We start from the raw sequence: 20,487 nt of genomic DNA, 5'->3' as shown, positions 1-20,487 counted from the left end.
CCTTTGGAGGCAGCAGATACTGTGCCTTGTACCGTCAATTGCCTTTCAACAGCCGTGCGTCTAGATCAACAAGCAAATGGTCTACGAACGGCAGGTACATGTTTGTCTTACAGTACTGGGAAGGGGCCTCTGCTGGGGCGTGCGGTCTGTGAACTTGACGTCCAAATCGCCGTGGGACCGACGGCTCTACATCGACGTCGTGTGCAGTTGATACTGACTTGTCGTAAAGCGCATCCCATACGTCGGCATCGTTACGTTCAGCCTAAACAGGAATATATACAGGATGTACTACACAAAAACAACCGTAAACGCATATTTAATAGCTGTAGAAAATGGCAGCTCTGAATATCTACTAGATGAACAAAATGACACCTTGTGTCAGAAGCTGTGTAAATGCTTATCAAAACTATTTGAGAAATATACGATCCGTCATGGGTTTTCTGTGGAGATCAACATTTCTTAAATGGGTCTAGAAATTAACAGCTATTATCCGAGACAATTTGCGAGGTTAATAAATGTCTTTCTCGAGACGAACTTAAGAAATCTGGATCTCAAAAGAAAACGAGTGACGGATTATTGTTATTACCTAAACAGTTTTGTGTATGAATTCACTTCGTTTTTTGTTATCACACATTTTCCGTGAATTGTTTTCAAATCGAAGATAAGAGTATTTATGTGATAAAAGGGCATATAAAAAGTAGATTGAAGGTCTTGCAGGGCACACCACAAGCAAAACAAACAGCCACCCAATCAGATCAAGACCAGACGGCACAGAAAGGCGGTGCAACAATGACTCTGCGATGACGAATCTACTCCTCGAGCCGAGATAGTAAACAAACGGTTGTGGATAAGCTAAGAGAAGAATTTCGATAAGGATGTTTTAATTAACCAGGCAAGATATATCATAACATTATATAGTACTGACCTGGAAGGGAACTTATACTGGTGAACGTTGTTCCAAGTTGCGGTTAATAGCTCTCTCTTCTCACTGTCGTCTAGTTTTTACCCGAAAATATCACCGTAAGGCGGATTAAATGTCTGTTCAGTCATTATTTAAAAGTCCCGCCTTGTAAACATCATTCGGATCATTTACCAGGAGGTCAACAGGATATACACCGATTTGGCAGGTTATTGGAAAATAACGCGTGTATAACTTAAGTTGAGATCTACATCGTGATCATCTTTTTTGCGGAATTTAGGTATTACACTATAAAAACCAAAAAACGATAAAATTTTGACGTAATTATTTCTTATACCCCCCTCCCTAGCCTTTACTTTTTATTGCATTTTTGGAACTTTTATTTTTTCGCTTTTAACTGACGAAGTGGTGTACGCATTGGCGTACTGGCGTATGCCTCGGTACGCGCCTGATAATACACAACTTACCTCGGCAAGCCGCCATGTTGTTCCCCCACCACGTGAGGTGTCGATGGTTGTGCGCATGCCCAATGCGCGAATTTAACAGGTGCCCGCGGGGGCGGACTAGGCATGCGCAGCGAAACGGAGAGCCAATGCGCATGCCCGACTTTAAACTTTTTCCGCGCCCTGTTTTCGTATGTCAATGTGTGCAAGCACACTCAAACACACGACACACTATACAACGTTATTTAGAGGTAATCTTCATATTTAACCAGGAGAGTCTGGTGAACATTATAACGCTGTTCAGAGGTTTAAACTTCCGAGGTAACGGGACAATTAACCTCGGAAGTAAATTGTGCCTCGGAAGGTTGCTGTGTACTCATATGATTAACCTCCAAAGGATATAAGCACAAACGCACACACACGCACACACGCACACACGCACACACACACACACACACATCAAGTGCTGAACCATGCTGTAATTTTACAACATGTGCACATGCTAATGGAATATGTTAAAATTACACATGACATACATTTCAGAATGATAATAGCAAGAAAACCAAGCGCGAAAAAACAAGATGTAGTTCTATCGACAATGCCATATTAACAAGTGACAATTGTCTTCGTATAATGGTGATCTGCTATTAGTATATACTTTATAGTATTTATATAATAAGAGAAGCTACATTTTCCATCTCTCTGAAATAAGATAACTACTTCCTTCGACACATAAGATTAACTAAACATACAACAGTAGTACTTCATAACTTGCGTGGCTATGATATCCACTTTACCGTGCAGTAAAATAATGCAGAAAAATAAAGAAAACAATAAGAAAATTGAAATATAATTAGCTTACTTAAAACAGCTGGGACATGATGGAGATTCAAGATAAGAAATTTGAAATTATTTTACAGTTGACAATTTTTTTACTTATCAACCTTCGCACAATTTAAGTAATAATTTACCTTAAGAGGCATTTAATTCTTCAAGGCAATGCTTTCCATATACACAGGGGAGTATCACGCTATCGATAAAGTACATCGGCCGAACAAGATGGCGAATAATTCGCCCGTTTCAACGTATACTTTCGGCATTTAAAAAATGCGCAGAGTACCCGCATTGAAACACAGTTTACTCGCGGTTTTTTTTGTGTTTTTCGGAGGTTTGCTAAGTTTAAGCTTGAAACTTGATACAGATTTTATTAATGTGCGTACATTGTCCGTATAAGTCTGAATTCCGTGTGTTTTAGCGCAAAAAGCAGGTATATGAAACACATGTCTACAACATATTGATTAAATTTGCAAATGTATACTTCGTTGTAATTTTCTAGTGATAGTTCCGTGTTTAACAAAAGTTCTGGACAGTTTTCAAAGCGAGTACAATGTCCGTACAAAATAATAACGAGTACATTGTCCGAACGATTATGTGACTTTGACATTACTTTCTCTTCAATATGAAATGATTTCTTTAAAACAACTAAATTTCATAATCAGAATTAAATGTGATTTTTTTTTTTAATTTCATGATTTGATCAGCATACATTCACCATAATGGTACGTATATGTTTTCTTAAATACATCTCATCGTATACGTATGCTTGTTTAAAGATGAAAAAGGCTTATTTCGCTGAGGGAATTAATTTCCTTAAATAAGTTCAGAAAGAAGTAATATTAGCTGTTTGAAATGATTTGAAAACCGATATTTTGTGTAAGTTTAGGGCATTGACTTTAAACCAAAGACCAGCACAGCACAAATACACTATAAAGGCAACATATGTTTAATTCTGCTTTAACTTAATTAAAACTGACTACTGATTTACTGAAATTGTATTGGAAAACTGTTTTCCCGAATAGAAACTCTACACTTAGATAAGTTGTATCAGCAGATGAGAATCACTGATATACATCTTTATGTATGCTTAATCAACCATAAGTTTACAATTATCATATTGATTTGTACTGTAACAATACTGTTTTACTGAATTGTATCATAACATGTACTTTATATTTGCAGAATAGTAAAAGCACATACTTTATCAAGTTATTATGCACTAGATGTTTGGTAAGGAAACGATATAGACTACGAGAACAAATATTTTAATTGATGCTCAATTAATCTAATGTACGATATTAAATCGTTTTGTAAATATACTATTTCATTTTTTTAACAAGAAGTTGGAATATATACGAATTATTTTACTACTTCGTTGAATATAAACCAAAAAAACAACACGGACAGTTCCAGAGTTTTACTTCTACATATTCAACATGATAGAGAATAATAACCTTGCTATACAATAACAACTAAACAAATCGGTAGTAAAAGGATTGGCAAGACATGTCCGTGAAAACGATCGAACTCCACAATAGGTGCTAGTGACACCAGGCTGGAAGTCCTAGTAGTAACGAACAACGCAAGCTGGGTGAGGCTAAGCTGACCCGTTGTATTAAGTATATATACATCATGTAATAACATTTTGCTAATGCTATAGTGTCCTATGGCATACCCGTGCTGGAATAGACTGTTTAGCAAATGGGATAACCCAGCAACTACAGTCTTCATGCCAATGATCCTATTGCCAATAGCCAATGCAAAATCCGCAAAATACATCCGCAATCTGAAGGCAACGCAGATCAATAATGCAATAATGCAACCACCAAGACGCAGTACTAGGGCTCCCGGCCTTAAGAAATATACATGTAGCAGTCTCGTTCCGACTTTGTGATTCCAGTAATGGAATTATAAGTGTTAATTATATTTATATCCATCCAACATCAATTGATGGTACTGTTAAATCCCTGTTTAATATTTATTGTCGACTTCTGGATTGATTTCCTTACACAGTGATAACAAGAACGAAGGTGCTCGACCAAGGTAAAGGTCGTGACAAGCCCAAATAAAACTGAATGATAAATTATATATATATAAACTAATCGGTAATGGAAGACAGCCCAGACAACTCTCGGCTTGCGCCTTTCTCCCCGCCTCAAAATTGTTTAATTACTTCCCGTAAAATATATTTTTATATGTAATGTATTATAGAATCCCTAAGAGCGTCATTCTAAAATTCAATCCCCACGGAGTTGAGATGTACTTTATCCGGGCGAAACAAAACCGGTCGTCATGCGTAATATCTATGTTGAGGAACCCATGAAACCCGTGCGACGAGCCTCATCCTTGGCAAAGCGTTTAGCGTTTAGCTCGCAATCTTTTACTGTCCAATGGAGAGCGATGTGACCTAAACAAAATGTGTACCAGAGGAGTGTTGCATCTCGGAAGGTCGCTCGCAAGTTACCAATTTCCCTTCATAAAGAGGCAAACAAGCCACCCTAAAGACCGACGAACAGGTCATTCCCACCCAGATGAAGAGGTATCAAACCCGGGGCCCTATAATGAAAAAGTACATTTGTTTTCGTCTTCTGTCTAATACTCTTGAATTATGCCTTACGGAAGCACAGCCAGGCCATCGATGTTTTTAAACCTAAGCTGGATTGCCCGCAGATGGTTGCCTGGCATCCCGCCCCATAGCTAATAGGATCCCCTATAATTCAAACTTGACGAAAACATGCCCTGCCCAGCCAAATCCGATGCTATGCAAATACGAAAACTATGGATCTTAGAATGTTGAGATACGTACTTTGTCCATACAAGGCCTTTACATAATACTGCGTTGAACTCCTGCGGACGGAGTGCTATGAAACCCCATGCTGGCTATGTTTTTACTGAAGGGGGACCTTTTGCTTTTTTTCCATGTTCTAAGAGTAACGTAACTTTTACCTTTTAGGTTAGACATATTTAACAACACATCGACAGTTGCACCGTGTTATTAGCCAAGACGATTAGTAAGCTGAAACGTATTAATTTTACAACGATTGTGAAACAAGTTATTACAACAACCATGAACATGTCTTCTAAACTTTGATCACCATTCAAATTTTGGAAGTAATTTACTCCTGAAATGTATGTGCTGATCGTGTTAGATGCTAGACCAGTCTAAAAACAGAAATAAATAAATAAAACTGCTGTTTGGTCTGAAATTCAAATGTTTACTCAGTTATATTTAGTTTAGATACGTTGTATTCAGGATGTGTACCACTACTATAGGAAAAAGCTCAAGAAAGTAATATCAGACAAAAAACATTTTCTTCCCAGAAGGCAGGCCACACTGCTTAACACCAATAAGACTTAACATCACCCAAACGCCTAGTTTTTTATTAGCCGAGCTATCAGAAAACACTTGTACTTGATCATTAGAAAGCCAGAACTGTTCGTAAAAACTCAGATGCCATTACGACTCGTGAAAAACAAGCGCCACATGGACACATCTCTCTGAGAGAATACCACAATGATGGTATGGTTTTGACAACCAACCGCCTGCAAAATGGCCTGTCCATTGGTATTGCACTGCAACAGAAATTTAACGATTTTTTGTGAGCATAGCCAAAAATATGCCTGAACCTTAAACCCCTTCATCTTCATCGAAAGAGGTGGTGGTTTTGGGTAAAAATTGTGTTTGCAGGGGTTACATTTGCATTCACGATGGGTGGGGAATGGCTGCAATCTATCTCCACATGCCTTGCCCCCCATCGTGAACAGACCTGGTTAATTTTGCAGCTCGCCCACGAGTTTTTCCGTTTATTAAATTCAATGCAAGCATGTCGTGTAGACAATCGTGTTTGATCTACTAGTTTTGATTGACGGGGGCCATTCCATTTCCCTGGAACGAGTCACGTACTAACATACAACGCAACCACAGATCATTTCTTATTTTTGGACCATAATGACGGAGCTATGGCCTGTCGGAGCCTGAATTACTACGTAGATTTACCACAATTAATAATATTGTTTTGATATTCCAAAAAGGATGAATAAATGTCGAAAACAATGGTTCTTATGAAGGATACCGAGTTTAATTTGAAAGAAATGACCATAAAACACGGTATTTCTACCTTATGAGACTATAGTACAGAACACAATAAATATTTTAGCATTCACCAATCATTTAATATTTTTGTGCTTTCTGGTATTAAATACACGGTTACAATATTGTTATCAGTCATTAAAATTTTCCATAAATGCATTATTTAGTAAGTGGTTAAAGTTTTATCACTCAAAATTGATGTTTGTTATACATGTGTATGTATTGATTTTGAATAAGAGTGCCACTTTAATGTTATTCATGTATTGGAGCATTTCATTTGTTTGTTTTTTGCATTGCCAGATAAATGGGCATGTAAACCACAAATGCATCCGTTCATTTTTCAAAAGATGGTATCTTTTCCGTATACTCTTTTGATTTACACTCAATGGAGCCATCTAATGATGTTGACAATACCAAACTTTTGCACATGTCATTCATATTTCCCCTTTTAAAAGAAAGGGCCAAGTTTATATATCCCCTCATTATTTGCCGTTTTAATTGTGTTGGTACATGTGAGCACCAAGGGGAGTGTTTCCACCATGACCAGACCTCACCAAGCCAAACCAAGTATCTATAGATAGAGCTCTGCCTATACGGAGCAATTGTATCTTCAAAATCAATAACATTACCCAAATTGTTTTCATCCATCCACGTGTGACTTGGGTTTCTGGGTTGCCAGAGGTATCTGCGGCTCCAGGAGTATCTGCGGTGCCATGAGGATCTGTGACGGCAGCATTTGCCGTTGTTCACGTGGCTGCGCCTCTTTCCGCACATTTCCTACTTCTTCTACACTCTTTTTCTCCCTCTTAGGCGTCCTTGACCCCGAAATTGCTGACTCAGGCGCATAAAATTATGCATACATTTTATTATTAATAAACTCAAGTTAATTTTTTTAGAGATTCTTTTTGCGATCCACTCAGCACGAGTTTTGCAAGGAAATAGAGATTCCCGGTGCATATACCGGTTTAATCTCATTCAAAATTGAATCTTAAACTACTGTAAAATATCGTGAACCAGTCCGTATTAACTTTATAGAAAGTATTCCGATTGCCTAGCAACATAAACAACAATCATGTAAGTTAATATCGCGAAAATAATAAAATTTATTTGTAATCAAAATAATTTCACATTTATTTATTGCACATAATTAATTATAGTTAAACAGATGTTCGAGTATTCAATTACAATTAACTAAGGATTAAAGACATGAATGTTAATATATTAATGCTAAACTATCCCGAATACTACAATGAACATAAGTACTTTGTTCATTAAAGATACTGTTTCAAATCATGAAAGTCAGTCATGTTGACGTTTAGTGGTTGAGTATAAGTACATACAGCACGCCGTATTGAAAATTCCGTATCATGATACTGTCGTTGTTTTGATTCCGTATCATGCGAGTACCGTGTGCAATCTCGGAACTAATTTCGCGTTTCTAAAATAGCGTGACCAAAAACACATGGTAAAACCTGTCAACTTTTAAATACATTAAATTATCTAACTTTACTCACGCTCCAGACGCAGGTAAATATTAAGGAACATCCAGGTTCTCAGGATCTTCAAAGAACCATGAGGATAAGCATGAAGCAGAGAACACTTCCAATTCATCTAGACAGCTAGTTAAGTGAACTCGTTGTTTGCCATTTCAAAGTCCATAAATTGTTGCATTATCCATGTTTATTATCATAAATATGAGAAGCTCGCCAACACAAAGAAGAAGGCGAATTCGCGTCATCGATAGAAATGGCGCTCAACTCACGAACTTTACTCAATTCTGCATATTATGATCGTCAAAAAATCCCACGAATATATACGTCTACAGGAAATGACGATAAGTGTATCCTCGTAAAATAACTACCATTGTTGTTGTTGTTGTTATTTTCAATGATCTGCCATTTTCAATAAAAATACACAAATATCCGTCTTTACGTACACTTTAAGGAGTAAATAAAAAAAAATACACAAAATAAGTCTTAACATTTATTTTTATTTCAAAACTTATTTTTTTCCGTCTTTGTCTATATGGTCAGCAATTGGTCAGCATTTCTACACTTTTTCTATATCGTCAGCTAACTCGTCAGCACTTTAGTACGAGCGCAGAAACGTTGTAAAAACAAACGTAAGAAAGACAACTCTGTAAAAAATAGACTGTTTCTACATTATTAATGTCAAAAGTAACACCGTTTATTTAATGACGAGACAATCATTATGGTAAGAACGACAACTCATGTATTCAAGGGAAAAATTGACTGTGTCTACATTTTCAGCTCAAAAGTGGTTGATTTTTTTAGGAAAAAGAGACGCATACTTTCAACCAAGTTCTTAAGTCTCCATAAACCTTTTACTTACCACGTATAAAATATAACGAGCCGCTGCAGCGATAACACATCGATTCGCACTCCCGACATATCCTCATTTATGAACACTATGTTGTATTTTTCTCTTTGTACTTGCTTCAATATGAATTGAAAGAGTTTCTGATGTGATCGTTAAAACGTTGACGTTTAATGGCACTGGGTAAACGCCAAAGATATAGAACATAAACTCACAAAACGAGAAACATCGAAGAACAGCACAAAGCTCCATAAACAGCACAGTGCATACATACTTTATATAAAAAACTAGGTATATTTATCAAGGATTGTTAGGTACCGCCTTGGGACGGTCAGTAAAATGTAAATTTACTGGGGGGTTTAAACCAGTTTAAGTGCACAAACCTCACTCTTATCCCAACAATCATAAATAAAGATAAAACGCAAAAGGTAAATCTTATCAAAGTATGCATTAACTTGAGGAAACTTAACAATAAAACAAATACTGCAGACGGAGGAATACAATTCAGAGCACCTAATGCAAAAACTTTTCAAAGACACGAAACAGTCATTTTTTGAAACTATGAGCATCACACACAGTCTGCCTTATAAAATAAAAGGTTTAAAACTGTGCGATCATAGAGTTTCATAATAAAAAGCATCATTGTACTAAAACTGAAAAAAAAACATTTCTAAAAATAAAAACAATATGTATACAAACGGCATGCAATTTTGAATTGCCTCTGAATACCACTTATACTTCACTGCCTAAGCTCCTATTTCTTTATTTGCAGCATTGCACAGTGAACTAAGTTTGACCTTGGTGTTTGAGGTAGGAAAACACGACAATATCATTTTGATATGTCAAACACATGTTACAAGTTATTTCAAAATATGTTCAAAATGAGATACATCCGGCCCGGACCGGAACACATAAATTCTTATATCCTTATATGCAGCATTTTTAGGGCACAAATTTAGTTGTGGCCTTGACGCTTGAGGTATGGGTATGGGTCGTGCACGCGACTCGTCGCGTTGATATGTCAACAAGAACATGTGCTAATTAATGATTAAATATGTCCGTGCAAGATAACCTGCACTTCGATAAAATTAGGCCGGACGCAAGGACAAACGTACGAACGGTGCATTCGCATCAAACTGTTCCTTACATATTAACCAATAGTTTCCCAATGCACCGATAGTGAATTTTTAAAGGAGATCCAAAACAATTTTACATTCAACAAAATATTCCAATTCATGTATCCGCAGTTAACCCACGCGTAAATCTAAGAACACATACCGTCTCCAATGGTTGTGTCCTTAGTCAACTCATTAGTCGCATTACATTTATCACTGCGATGTTATTCAATGTATAAATAAATCAATACCAATATGTCCAGTATTGTATAATTATTCCAAAACGAACAAGAATACCCTCAACCTTCCACTGCAATTGCATAAAGGAAAATTAACCTGGAAAAGTACCATTTCATATAATGACTTTGAAAATTCTGATAATCATTTGACTTTTTTATAAATACATCTGTATAACATTATATCTCACCTCCTACATGAATGACGCTATCCGATTGGCCTAGAGCGGTCACGTGCACGACGTGTATAATCCATACATCCTCTGTAATTTCCAGTAGGTTTTATACCACCCCTGTAACTTTCATACTCCGCAGATGACGTAACAAAATGGCGGCCGAATAATCTGTAACTTCTCTCTCGGCTTATCTTTTCACTGTAGGGGAGGTAACCCATGCACGTTATTGAATATTGATTTTATTCAAGCAATCTGTTGAGTGTAACCGACTGTTTACATGAGTCATTGGTTACAAAATGGCGACTAAAAACGGTTTACAAGCACAACAAGTGACGAATCTGTCAAAAAAAGGTTAAACTTAAATTCAGATGAGACAATTCGATGCAGCAAGAAATCTTTAAATGTGCTGAGGAGTTACCTTCATGAAATTGTTAAAAATTAAGTTTTCTTATTATTACATTTATTGACTGTGATATATCTTTCTTGTACAGTTATAATTCAATGTAACCTTACTGAGAAAATATATATGCTGTTAAACAATTTTATTACTATATTTACATTGTTATTGTATTTGTTCCAATAAACTTGATTATATTTTTTTTGTATTTCTTAAAATATAATATTTAAAAAATATTTAATTGACACTGAATATTTTCATAACAAATACATTATACCTTAATATAATCTTATTATTAAAAGTACTCGGTGAGATATATTCGTTACACTGTTAGTAGCTGGGGGTGGGTGTGTGATATACACCCCCAGTGGTTTTATTACACGCTCGAGCTACTAACAATGTAACTTATAATACGTGACTGTCTCCATGACGCTATTGAGACGTTCACGTAACGATGTTTTATACCGTTGTTTGTATTATATAGATGATGCCATGTAAAACTGCTCTATATGCAAACAGCATAAAAAAACGGCGGCTCTGCTAACATGACTTTTAAGACGTAATGTACGTACATATATGGATAGTTACTATTCAATGCATTAACACTTATGATTATTGCATAACGTTCATACTCGTCTTCTATCATATTTGAAGAACAACATTTACATATTCAATCTGCTTTGGCAGAACACTTATATATAATAGTTCAGATTCAGGGTTATGTGTTGATAATCTTAAACATGTCATTTTTAATTTGTACAACATATTTTCAAGACAAGAGTTTTCTTTAAGTTTACAGTGAAAATAGCAAGATAGCAAGGAAGGTCTTGCAACCTGCAATTCGCGTATTAACGTTACCAAGGACGACAAAATTATCAGTTCCTTTACAAAATCCAGTTAGTCATCCTGTTTTCGTATTGCATTCATGTACAAACATGATATTTGAAAACGTAAGCTGTAGAATTTCTCGATGAAGCGTTTAACAAGTTAAATTTTAGTTGTACATAACGCTCTTATTCAATTTAAAACAGAACAACAGTGTATTCAACTTCTTTAAGTGTGAATCGTCGTATTAAATGAAGTGTGTGTATATATAATTCCCTTTCCATTTACTATCTCCGAAATAATGACAAACAACCAAATTCAAGTACTAATTTGTAATTTGTATATAGCACTCGAATAACAAACATATTTATCGTATATAGTTCATATAAACACTGCATGTATATTATAATACCTTAACATGAAAACACATCATATCATTTACTTTCTATACCTTCGTTTTATCATGTTCCACCATTTCAAAATGCAACAAAAAAATCTTAAAATTTACGTTCGTAAACGGAGATATTCATCAATATAAAGAGAAATCAATTTTCTACTAATTCATTGCATTAAAACTTAGAAAACTACATTTCCCTTTCCATTTACTATCTCCGAAATAATGACAATCAACCAATTCAATTCCTAATTTGTAATTTGTATATAGCACTTGGGCAACCGACTGAATTCAAAGAACGGGAACAACAAAACTATATATATATATCAATTACTGCATGAAAACATAGAATACTATTCTATTTTAAGACAATAAATTCAAGCATTTTACAAAATGTAATGTCTTCGAACCTGTGTTTACACTCCGTTACATCACAGACTTAATGACAAAGACACTGACAAACGTTCTTCCAAGTTGTCTTCCACATAAACATTCTTTGCGCTTTCCCTAGTCCATCTAACATCGCGCTTAAACATTCGGTCTTTGACTCCATTATTTGCCGCCGCTGAAGCCCCACCGGCCCACCTTAACGAATGTAGACAATACTTGGATATGTCACTCACATGTGGCGTACATGCTGATCTAAATTCATCTCTCAAACTTGTGTATGACATAGTTTTGTTAATTGTTCTTTTCTTATAATCATGTTTGGTCTTGCTCCAATTACAAAACAAATAATCACTCGATTCTAACTGTGTCCAAGTAATGTATTTTTAAAGATTTACCACAGGACACAGTTTTGTACCAGTTCTCGCTATCAATATCCAAGACCCGTCTCTATATTTATATGTTTTACTACTTTCAATAAAAAGTGCCAAAAAAGATAGATAAAAAACGCAATCTAAAACAGCGATAATCAACATTTCAGCACTGCGCGTAAAACCCGAATACTCTAAAAGAGAGGCGCATATTATGCACCAGTCAATTGTAACCACGCCCCCCCCCCAGGTCCGGAGGTATACCGGGGATAGCCGGGGAAAAGGGCTGTGTTTTTACTTTCCAGATGGCCCCGCAGGGCCGGGTGACCGCGGTGGTTTTGTCATAGTAATATAGAGTCTCTGGGGTGCGGGGGCATTTGGCCGGGGTTTAACAATCAGTTCGTCCCCGCAGGGCGGGGATTTTACCCGGGGTTGGCTGGACCGAAAGTCAAAGTCCTGGCTATTCCCCGGACCTGGGAGGCCGTGGTTACAAATGACTGGTGCATTTTACGTTGATTTTTTTATGTTTTCATATTTGAATAATCTGTCATACAAATCTGAAAGAATATCAACAGTCAAAGGCTCTTTTATTAACTGTTTGTTTAGCTAGTATTCTTTTTGTAGCTTCCAGGATATTGATAACTAGAGGAGAACTGGTTGGTGAACACACACCGTATATATCATGAAACCACTTTATAGAATAATAAGCACTAATCACTGAACTTGTAGTATTTGCACTTTTAATTAAAGATATCAAGTAAAGTGCAACCGGAAAATTACTGGCCGGCAAAATATTCCCACTCCCAAAACCATTTCCCAACGCCCACTTTCTCCAGCGATTGAACCCATATTCGTACTTCCGACTAGTACCAGGTGCACGTGACTTCAATAGAATGTCAGGGAGTAGGTCCATCTTGCCCGCCAGAACTTTCGGAAGCTTTTCTATCTCATCTCTGTGACACTGCATAAAGACATGTATCAAGAAAACATAAATTATTCATATGTTAACTGAATTGTAACACTTTTACAAAACATGTTTTTGATATTTACACAAAATCACTTGACAGGCGATACCGCCGTCAATCAGCCGCCTGATACCAGTGCGACTACCAATACTGCAACAAAATCAAATTATGTAAAATTAACATGTAACGCTATCATTCTAAATTTCAACTTCTCGTTTCCAAATATGCCTTTGCCATTTTTACATCTTGTGTAATGCTCTTTATCGATGGGCAAATCAAACCAATCAACAACTGAAGGAATAACTTGTCAATGCGGACAAAGTAGTGGCCAAAAAGCCGCCGAGGTCCATAAAGGTACGGCCAAAACACCCCTTGCACTATCAACTGACATTTATCTCAAAATTCTGTGAATTATTTATACTGGTGGCACAAATAATCCAAAATGTGCACCCCAAAATGTCGTAAAAGCATCAATACCATACGATGAAGGATTCCAAAAACGTGAATAACTTTTTAACTTTGGCATTGTGCTCAGAAGCAAATCAGTCGACTTTAAAAAGGCCGAATTTGTTTCGAAGACTGTGAAAAAGTGATATTCTCCATTCATCGCAATCTACAATTTTTGACAAATAATCAGCTTTTTCATTTTCATATCGAGGGATCCATTCAATATCTAGAGTAATAGATTTAATCATCCAAAATCTATAAATCAGTATTGGTACAGACTGAAGGTCTGATTTCATAGAGCCTTTACAGACAATGGAAGCAACACCTTGGTTGTCCGTAAACCACTTAATTTGCTAACAAATGCACCAATGATTGAGGAACCCTATAAACTGCAGTAAGTTCACGCCATGTAGAAGACTGCACAGACTCCTCTTCACACTACATTGCATGGAAACCTCGTTTTCTGCAGTTACTACATAACCAGCATAACCAGTACCGCTTGCATCAGAATAGACTACTTTAGAGCATTTATGCGATTCGTAAATATCTCTGCTATCAAAACAGTCCAAATTGTGCTGCCAAAATTTAATTTGACATTCACTTTCATCAGACAAATTTATATACGAATCATTTGCCTGTACTATATCAATACTCAAAGACCGTGTCATAATCTAAGGCACATGACCAATAACAATCGACAATGAAATTATCTGACCTACTAAGCTGGTTAGTTTCCTCACGCCTACACGCCTACGTACTTTTTAAAAGCGCTGTCAAAATATTGATTATAGTATTTTTGACCTTCATCAATCTACACTCAGGTAAAAAGATACTGCTTTCTTTATAATTAAGCAATGTCCCAAAATTGACATTTTGAGATATTGTAACCTTTATGATGCCAAGTATTTCTAGAACAAAATCCAAAGTGTCAAGTCAAAATTCACAAAACCTAAAATAATATAGTACTTTTAGTAACACAGGTATAGAAATCGAAATGAACAATATGTATGGTCTAATGTGTTTATTTAGAATGAAATATCCATGTCAGATTAGTAGCATGTCAAGGACTATTTACATGTAACATATAAGTTTTAGCATAGAAACAATAATCACTCATCGTTTGATTACAAAAGTTAACGAAAAGATCAAAACTGCATTTGGTTGCTATGGTAACTATTGATAATTTTCACTCATTTTCTAAATGTTTCTCAAATAATAATGTTATTCATAAAGTTGTGTTTTAAGTTATTGACAGTTTTATGATACTAAGCAATTGCAGAAATAAAATCTGAAGTTGCAAGTCAAATATCAAAAAACAAAACAATGGATATGGAACATTTTGTAACAGTGGGCTTAAAAACAATTTGAACGAAATATTCGCTAAATCTGTTCTTATTTTGAATGAAGTATACAAGTCAAAATATTAAAATATAAAACTATCTTTACTAGTATCACATAAACTACAAAAGGAAAATAACAAGTATATATCGCTAATGTCTATAACGATAAAGAAACTTACAACAAAATTCAGTTGCTATGGTTACTTACCACATGAAAATGCTATTACCAATCATTTTTGAAAGTCTGCATAAAAAAGAATTATCTTAGTAAAATTATTTATAAGTTATTGACATCTTTATGATACTAAGTATTTACAGAAATTAAATCTGAAGTTTCACGTCAAATTTCACAAGTTAAAAAAACATATGAAACATTTTGAAACACAGGGCTAAAAAACAATGTGAACAAAACTGTTCTAATTTTAAATTATAATATATATGTCAAGTTATTTAACTTATCTTTACTTGTGTTACATAAACTTCAAAATCAAAATAGCAAGTACACATTGCTAATGCCCATAATGACATAGAAATTGGCCATAAAGGTCAAAGCAAAAATCGGTTGCTATGGTTACTAATGAAAATGCTATTTCCAATCATTTTCAAAGCCTGCCACAAATAATGTGTTCTCAACAGACAATGTGTTTTAATGCACAAGTTATTGGCATGTAAATGATACCAAGTATCTAAGGTATAAAAACTTAAGTTTCAAGTCATTTTTGTACAAAGAAATCAAAAGATATGGATCATTCTGTTATACATTCGTAAGCCAGTTTGAAAACAATGTCCACTAAAAATGTTCTTATTTTAAATGCAATGGTCCATGTCGAAATACTAACTTAACTGTCTGTTATAGCTATCACATAGACTAATTCATAGAAACAACGAGTACACATGGCTCATTATATATACAAATTGACATAAAAAACTACGGAAACAACAGTCGGTTGCGATGGTTACATGTGATAATGCCATTTTGTACTATTTTTTTTTCAAAGTTGTCACAAACATTTGATCTTCAATCAACATTTCAGCAACAAATGAGTTAATAACAATAGTAAATTCATCGAGATGTCATTTTCAACTGAAGTAATAATTATAAAAAAATGCATCTTCTAAACTTGTCAAGTCACATTTTGGTAATTAATGCTAAAGGCCAAGCAAGTGATAAAGAAAAAAATCTGCATGGTCTCTTTCATTTGCAAAAAAAAGAGTTGAAGTTTGCAATGATTTTGTAATAAAAAACACTTACACAATGCAATGCAACCAATTAATGATATTAGTAATACACATAAAGCAAATATTATTTCTCATGTTTCAGATACATATATCTTAACTGTGTTAGTCTTTAGATGTAAAGGATATTACTCAATACAAAGTTGATTAAACAAGGGTTTTCTGTCCAACTAATATAAAGGGACTTGGCAAGCCTATAACAATCTAAGTAAACAATTCCAATAAGTTATTTTGCATTTCCTCGCCTGTGATATAATATTCATATCAATCCTACTAATGTGAGTATTTAAAGTGCTAAACTCATTAATCGATACTACAAAGCGTTCACATTTTCAACACCATTCATTATTATGATGTCATTTTACAATTTATTACACTTGCTTAAAATGCCGTTAATGACATGAGTATACTTCCTGACTGGTTTGACAAACAGATCTATGCAGCACTACATTTAACCAGTCCACATTAAATTAACACAGACGGCTATGTTTGCGTTTACTGCCTTTCGGTGTGTCATTTTTGTCAATATCAACTTTGACTTCACACAGAGTTGGTTTAAGGCATACTGCAGATCTTGGAGACTCAGATCTGAAGAATGGACCAATATAATCGCGAAGGTACCATTGATGTGCAGCATGGTGCGTGCTTTAGTTCAGGCTAAACACCACATTCTGGATTCATCCTCAAAAGATTAACTTCAATTTCTGAGGAATCTACAAACTCTTTGCATACTACAACTCCTGGTTTATGTTTTGATACGTAGAAATGGTGGTATTTGGTAATATTCTTTAGAGTTTTGAAATATGTATCTAGGAATGATTTCCAACAGTAAAATGTGACTGGCTGCTGAGGGTCATTAACCAACTGTGGGATGTTGTGGCCGGACTTTGAGGAGGTGTGGGCAATTTCTTGAAGATTCTCGGCATTACAGCATCGCCACTTGACCTTCCAGATGCCGAAGTGACAGTCAGGAGCAAATTTGGTGTGCCCAGCCAACATAGTGTTTAGCGTTACACTCTCATGCAGTCCTGAAAATTGTTGGAAGATCTGTTTAGTGTAAATAAAACTTATCTATATTTACAAAAAAATATAACTAAGCAAATGATTTAAACTAGGGTATTATAAAATGTTCAAGACATATAAATCTTACAATAATGGAGTGTTTACATATATGTTTATTTAGTTAACATATTCCTTTTATCAAACAACTGCCAACTACGCTTTAACTTCATCCAGTTCTGCATCCTTTTAAATTAGAGCACCAATCGCAGGTATCAATGATGAGATTGATTTCAAAAGACAGCTCAATGCATTTGTCCTAACAAACCAGACAAACAATTATTAACAGATAAGAAAACTTACCTGTCATTACACGCCACATGGCATACCAAAGCACAATATGGTTCTTGTTTTTGCCGACGGCATTATCGAAAAGAACCTTGAAAATTTAATACATTTTTTTTCATATTTAAGCTATATGCAAAACATGAAGAAAGCAATGTTATAATGAGGGACACATTTCGTAAGCCATAGTTGAATCCAAATATCCAATCGTTATCAATCATCGAATGTGAAATGGAAAAAAACAAATGAGTAAGAATGTGTTTCATGGTGTAATATATGTTAAGTTTCATCATCTTTTTGAAGCACTAAATACCTAAGCATGTTTTTCACTGACACCATAGTGCTGAAAGTAGTGGTTGACGAGGCTCACGACACTGTCACTTCCTTTCCCCGGCAATTCGGCCTCGTCCACCAGATAGAATGTCTACTTTCCTGTATTAATAAATGTTAACTATTGTTAAAGTGGCTATACACCAGATTAGCACCAAAAACTGTAACAAAGCTCAGGACAATTATTTAATAGAATGTTTTACTCTTTGATATCATAATTGTAAAAAAAATACCAAAATGTAAATGTTCGATCGGGAGTCGCCAAAATTGCAGTCCAGTGTTGTATCTACTGTGCTATGAAGGCTTACTCTAAACCTTTGGAATATCTAAGCTATATACCTAACTTGTTAATATCAGGTGATAACATTGACAAGCTAATCAAGCATAAAAATGAATTTTACTAGGTATACATACATGGTAACCTTTTTTAATGGTAAACTACGAAAAAACTGCGAAAATAAATTAATTGTAAACTATGTGGTACTTCAGTTAGTTAGTTTCAATGCACTGTACTCATCGATACCAAGTTTATGTCATTTTTCGACAATTTTCTTCTTTTTTTTCGCTATTTCATTTAATGGTGTATAGCCCCTTTAAATGATTTCACAAATAATAATAGAATTTCACTGAACTAGTCAGAAAGAAGATAATGTAGATAATCCAAAATGCCACTACCAGATAGCTGTATAACTTTTGCAGATATTTATTTGTAATTAAAATTCATTTTTAAAATCAAAGCTAAGATGTTTTACTGTAACTGGTTTACGTTGAATCTTTTGAAAGGATTTCTATGTATGGCCAAGGTAAAAAAAAATTAACAAGAATGCAAAGCTGACAACATAAAAAATCCAAGCTAAAATATTAATTCTGACTTGGAAAGACACTTTTTACAGGTACATATGGTATAAGATCTGTCTTATTTTGTTACTCCTTGTTTAATTCAGAGTTACATCTAACCATAAAAATATACCTGAACCTTCGGCACACATGCGAAACACTTGACACTTCCGTGGGGTGGCGAAATATATCGGCCCAACTTGTTGCGCATGATGTGGACAGTGGACTTGCTGGGCAAAATCCCATGAGTAGTGTTAGTGCACATCTTGGCTACATGGTTCAGCACCTTCAAAGACAATAATGACAACAAATAAAAAAAATCATATAGTATTGTATTTTATGAAAACAGGTGATCCGAACCGTTATTCAGTAACGTTCAAATGATAGTAGTATACACTGCTGTTTGTTTACATTTTCAATCTCCTTGACATCTTCAGGTCTCAGAGTACCATAATAATCATTTGACAAAGTAAGGAAATCATCGTTGAAATTAGTTTCAGAAACATCATGTTCACTATCAGACTCGTGTTCATTGTTTATTTCACAATCAAAATCATCATTATTTATCAAACATGATAAAATTGACCTTTCATCTGAATATTTTATATTTTGACTTTGAGAAGACTGCACACATTCATTAAGATAAAGATTGTCAAGTTAAAGGATTTCATTTGCAAAATCTGGATCATCATTTTGAAAATATTCTTTTTCATAAGGTACCCTCGAGGCCTGTGACAACGTTTAACATTTAACCTTGGCGGTCATTATCGGTTGCTAACAACAAAACAGATTTCCAATAGGTGTCGCAGAATTCACTTCCGAGTTTTGTCAATTACTTTGATTGCCGTGTGAATGTACTGTCAAATTGCATTATCAAGCTTGCAGATTGTACTATACTGATAAAACATAATCATTTAATGATTAAATAACATTTTATTTGCACTTACCACTTGTAATTCCACAATTTGAACCCAGAAACGTTGAAGTTTAACGCCGGATGTTCCTCGTGATAAACCGGGAAACGGTGTCTCGGTTACTGCGTTATTTGTCAGAATGTGAACAAATATCGGTTACAAACAATTATTTCATGATCAAGCATATTCTGATCAACGTTCTTTCGTTTCAAAAAAATAAAATAATACTGTTTTTATTTTACAACGCCTCACATCATCGACCAGAAATGTTTGCACCTTACCGTCATACAAACGTAGTTACCAAAGTCCAAAAGCCGAACAGCTGACCAACTCTTTCGGTAAATTAAACACACGTTAAAAGGTTATGATCAACTAAACGTCAATGAAAAGCAGAGGGTTTATTGCTGATTTTTTTTTATGTTGACAACAAATAACTAAGTTTTAAGCTCAAAAATACCATGAAAAATCAAGGGGAAAAGAGTGCGCGATTTTATTCTCGCTTTTTCTCGTTATTCACGTTAGCGCCACAATGATCAAAATCGCGTTC

General features: G+C 35.1%; 1 pseudogene; it reads right to left on the bottom strand.

Moving 5' to 3' along the window:
- Positions 1-14,964: 14,964 nt before the first annotated feature.
- Positions 14,965-19,945, bottom strand: LOC128234086 (uncharacterized; annotated as a pseudogene).
- Between the last annotated feature and the right edge of the window lie 542 nt (positions 19,946-20,487).

This window comes from Mya arenaria, chromosome 5, assembly GCF_026914265.1.
Source record: "Mya arenaria isolate MELC-2E11 chromosome 5, ASM2691426v1".
Classification (NCBI taxonomy): domain Eukaryota; kingdom Metazoa; phylum Mollusca; class Bivalvia; order Myida; family Myidae; genus Mya; species Mya arenaria.
The sequence above is the reverse complement of the archived record's forward strand: the minus strand, read 5'-3'. Positions and strand labels throughout refer to the sequence as shown.